Source organism: Leuciscus leuciscus, assembly GCF_965113295.1.
Source record: "Leuciscus leuciscus genome assembly, chromosome: 16".
NCBI lineage: Eukaryota > Metazoa > Chordata > Actinopteri > Cypriniformes > Leuciscidae > Leuciscus > Leuciscus leuciscus.
The window spans coordinates 723,642-729,114 of record NC_138740.1 but is presented as its reverse complement, the minus strand read 5'-3'; the positions used below and the strand labels follow the sequence as shown (position 1 = coordinate 729,114).

General features: G+C 34.4%; 1 long non-coding RNA gene across 1 annotated transcript; it reads right to left on the bottom strand.

Annotated features, from left to right (window-relative positions):
• Positions 1-1,468: 1,468 nt before the first annotated feature.
• On the bottom strand, positions 1,469-4,636 carry LOC309478045. Its single transcript, XR_014198783.1, has 2 exons — positions 3,819-4,636; positions 1,469-3,769 (listed from the first exon to the last, which is right to left on the bottom strand). It is a non-coding gene; the product is annotated as an uncharacterized lncRNA (long non-coding RNA).
• Between the last annotated feature and the right edge of the window lie 837 nt (positions 4,637-5,473).

The window sequence follows — 5,473 nt, the reverse complement described above, 5'->3', positions numbered from 1 at the left end:
AGACCTTGACAGTGCACGGAGTAAACATAAGAGCAGAAAGTTGCTCCGTCTTTGACTGGTAAATGAAGAGATACCTGTTGATCACTCTGACAGTGTTTATATTGCAATAATGACCTACTGAATGTACACTGCCGTTCAAAAATGTGTTGGGTCAGAATTTTTTTTCAGTAAGGATGCATTAAAGTTATCAAAAATGACCTTAAAACACGTGTAATGTTACTAAAGATTTCTGTTTCAAATAAATGCTGTTCTTTTGAATTTTTTTATTCATCAAAGAATCATGTTTTCATGTTTCCAAAAACTGTTTTCATATTTCTGAAGGATCATGTGACACTGAAGTAATGATTTTGAAAATTCAGCTTTGACAACACAGGAATAAATTACATTTTGAAATATATTCAAATACTATTTTAAATTGTAATACTATTCCACAATATTACAAGTTTTACTGTATTTTTGCTCAAACAAATTCAGGTTTGGTGAGCATGAGCTCTTTATAAAAAAATATTTTGTTCCTTTGTGCTTTTTTTTTTGTTCCTTTCTACTGACTAAGGAGCATGAGTCAAACTGAAAAAATAAAACCAAAGTTTTTCTGAGGTAATGTGTTATGTAATCTTGTTAAAATGGATTTCATAAAATTGGTATCGAAAAAAGTATCGTTCAGGAACCGGTATCGAAATCAAGGTATCGGTATCGGTATTGGTATCGAAATTTTTTGAACGATACCCAGCCCTACTAAAATGCTTAAATTCAATCCACTATGGTTTAAAAAAAGTATCTTAACAGAAAGATGGTATTGACATGGTGCAGCTGTGACCATAGGAATATTGACATTGTTTGTCTAAAATATAAAAAAATGTAAAACGCACCAGAGCATGTGTGGTTGTGCTGCATTCACCACAGGCAGGGAGATGAAAAGGGGTCCTCAGGGATATAGCTGACCATGCTATTTCCTGATTTAAAGAGCTTTATGAAAAAATCTGACGGAGTTGACAGAAACTGAGGACACAACTTTAATAGGCAGATTTTTATGGAAAATATTGTTTGATGTTCACTCCATGCATTGTTTTTTATATTCATACCCCTTAGTTTTCACAATTGTAGAGCTTTTTTAAAGTTTTTTGGGATGGTTAATATTGTGACCTCTTGCTGAGGACAAGTGAAATTACATGGACCTTCTAACCACAGACCATACATTTAAACAAATTTTCCCCAAAAAGATAAAAAAGTTTATTCTAAAAATCAGATAGGTATACAATTCCTTTAGATTTAACTTTGTAAGTATGTCAATCATGATGAATTTAGAACTTTTCTATGTGGGACATGTTTTGTCCCGACTCTCAAGAATCAGTGATATATACAGGGTTGGGGAGTAACGGAATACATGTAACAGCGTTATGTAATCAGGATACAAAAATCCAGTAACTGTAATCCTTTACAGTTACGTCAAAAAACTAGGGCTGAACGATTTTCGATTTTTTTTTTTTTACCAATATTGCGATTGCGATCAGGGACGGACTGACAATCTGTGCGTTCTGGAAAAGTCCAGAACGGCCGTCCAACCGGCCGTCGGCACAAAAAAAAAGTCTAATAAAGCAATATGAACAGCCAACAGCAGGGCACTAATACGATCACTTATATGCTACATGTAAAAAACAAAAACTGAGGAAGAAGAGTCGGCCTATTAGCCACTGACAGAAAGTTCGTTTTATAAGGCTGCACTTTTAAATTTGCTTACATTATGTAGGGAAGATGTAATATGTTTCTCCCAGCCTTAGGGGGGCGCTGTGTTCTATGAGTGTTTCACTGTGTGAGTGAGCCCTTCTTCACATGGGTGGAGCTGTTGTTAATTCAGTTCTATTTTCCTTGTGAAAAGGTAAGATGTTCTCTGTTACATCTATTACATTTCTTTAATTATATTGGCCATCCATGTTATTTGAATAAATATATTGCTGTTAAAGATGTTAACTAACATATTTGCGCAGTTATTTGTGACGGATGGTTTTGTATTTCTGATATTATTTAATGGGTTTTACCTTCCATGTGATGGGGTATATTTTTCTGTATATTGTATTGTGTTTAACATTTATCTGAGTATTTTGGGTTATAGTCTTTGTATTTTGGATGCATGTGACATTTAACATTAATTGTCATATGTGGAAAGTTATTTGTCCAGTCTTTGAGAACCCCTGTTATTGAAGGTTTAATATAACTGCAGCTAGAACTGTATTGTTTCTTTTTGTGATATTGTATGCATTTTTATTTTTGATATTAGTAACTAATAGTTCTATTTTCCTTGTGAAAAGTGGCTGATGCAGAAGAGCCCAATAAATAAGCTTCACTGCTGTGACGACAACGATATTTGTGTCCTCCTCATTCAACCATCATCCAAACACAATGCAGAGACATTTGGGGGAGCACACAGACGAAAAGGGTTACAATTATATTTGAATAGTTAAGTTATAGTATAGCAGTGGTCTTCAACGTGGTGCCTGTGAGTTGCCCGCTAAACACATTCTATAAACAGCTCCAACTTGCCGTCGGGGTTCCAGACTTCGAGTAAATGGTATCATTTTGCAACCTTTTCAACTAAACGTTTCAATTTGAACTTTTGCCTCTTCAAAATTACACAACTCTCTTTGATTATACGCTGTCATTTGCGTTGTGTATGAGAAACATCAAATGGCAAACGCTCAAAAAGCGGAACAAAACATGTTTGATCTGAGCAGCGCAGAGCATTATCAGATCGTGGACAAAGCAGCTGTGCGGGCTGATCTCGATCACGCGAACATGATTACACAGAGCTGTGCGATCCACTGAAGCAGTTCAATTCAGCGCAGAATTCTCTATCTCTATTATTATAAACCCACAACTGACTGTGTGATTTAAGCTTGTAAAAAGCTAGATGAAACAGCGCTGATATTCTCAACATATTGACGCAAAAAAACAGGGCGAAACATTGTTCCGAGAACAAACCAGTTAGAAGACATTTCACAACTTATGAATTAACTTTAGTAAAACAAACTTTTTTGGCAGAAATGTGCATGTATTCATATTAAAAATGCTGTTATATTAATATAGTCATGTATAAATGTATTAAATAATCCTGTAATTTTTTGTTTAGAAGTTATGGCAGTTTATTTATTTATTTATTTATTCATTTATATTTATACTAAATGTTTGGGCTACTGTTTTTGATAACACATACAATAGGTTTATAGAAAATCAACAAAAATATCAATAAATATTTTCATAATTTTTCAGGAATTGTTTTTTTTTAAACGCTTGTAAGTCTGAACCAGAATATCAAGATATTTTATTATTTCCCATATGATGGTGAAAAGTAAAAAAGCTTCACCATGTTATATGTATAATAAATATTGGAGTATAACAAATAAAAATCCCTTCTAGATTATTTTATCCCTTGAGGTAGCCCTCGCACACAAAAAGGTTGGAGACCCCTGGTATATAGTAACTATAGGCTATGTTTTATAATTACAAGTTTGTGTAATTTGGGGTTTCTGTAGCCAGTGACATTTCATTATTTGTATTTTATGGCATTGTACATTTTTTGTTTTTATTTGAAGGCTGAGGCTTCATTAAGTATATTAATGTTTCTTTTTATGTCAGAACAATACAATATATCACTTGTATTATTGACTACGTTTACATGAACTTTCATAATGCGATTGTAATGAGATTTAGTCATGTAAACATAATACTTCAATCAAATTGATTCAATTAAGCTCATAGTTGAAGTAACCATAATCTTAGTAAAATATGTTGATTTTAATTGCAAAAAACAGGTATGTAAACACCTTAAGGGATAGTTCACCCAAAAATTTAAATGAAGTCATCATTTACTGACTTGATTATTCTTAATTTTCATTTTTGGATGAACTCTCCCTCTAAACTATTCCGCTCTGACCAAAGTGCACATGTGCTGGTACGTACACGGATATGACGTGTGTTGTTCACACAACTCCATGAGTGAGGTCCGTGACATTATTCTGAAGTTTTCCCTCCACTCTGAATCGCTGAACTCGCTGCCACCAGTGTCTGCTGCTTATCTTCATCCAGAGACAGTGTGAAGAACACAATGGCAGTGTAGGAAACCCTGTCTGAAGCGGCATTGCTATCACAGTTTGATGTTCATCACAGCGCAGAATAACCATCCAATACGTCCATAGAAATGTGTTTAGCGTTTGACTTAAGTAGATTAAAACAGTGGCCAGTAACACTCCTACTCTATGTGAGTTCATCATTTGTGCTGTGCATTGGAGTATGAGAATAATGGTGGTAAAAATAACCACACTTCTTATAGCAGATAATCAGAATGATGAAAATTGCATTATTTTGAATATCATTTGCAATAGAAGATACTAGCAAATATTTATTACTATTTATTTGTTGGCATAAATAAAACTGACCCAATGACAGAAAGAGGACAGTCATACAGGATTATGGATAAGAGTTAAGGGTCATTATTCATGGTGGTTTGGATGCAAAATCAAAATCTGAATAGTTGAAAGATATTTAAAAAATTGTACATCACAAGGTTATTTTATTATCTCTGACTAATAGTGAAAATACTTTGTTTTAGTTGTTCTACAGTGGATAATTTGACTGTGTTTTACTGACAGGGTTGCTTGGTGAATAATTCTGATCTTCTCTGGATGGAGAATAAAGAGCCGCTACAGACACATCACATTCAACAGAATCAACACACACAAACCCATAGTGATCATCACACACATGTGTTTGTGTAACTTTCCAGAATGATCCAATCCTTCATCCAGAGTCAAACATGGAACACTTTGGTTTCTTCTTCAGAACTGACATTTATACTGGTGCCCCATTTTACAGGATAATATTTCTAGTTGTTTGTGTGAATCTGTGTATCTTCTGTTTACAATAAAATAGATTTCATCCCAACATAACACCCCCGCCGCTTCTGCTTGAATTCTGCTTTGAATTCCCGTCGGACCGCAGGACGAGGAGGTGGTGTTGCCAATGTTTTCCGAGACACTTTTAAATGCAGATTACTATCCACAGAAACCTATTCGAGCTTTGAGGTACAGTTACTAAAGATTGATACTCTTGATTATTTTTTCTGTGCTTTTGGTATATAGACCCCCTAAACTGAATAAGGATTTCATCCAGGATTTTTCTGATTTTCTCTCTACATTGGTGTCTCGCTGTGATAAACTATAAACTTTTGGTCCTGGGGGATTTTAATGTTCATTTATGCTGCCCATCAAAGCCATTGGTTAATGAATTTCTTTCTATTATTGAGTCTTTTAATTTCACACATGTTACTGGTTCTACTCATAAGAAAGGTCATACACTAGATCTTGTGTTATCATTTGGTATCTCTGTATCTAATTTGGTGGTTTCAGACGTAGGCATTTCCGACCATTATTTAGTGGTACTCGATGCTGTTTGTTCTTATAACCATCCAACTTCTTCTCAG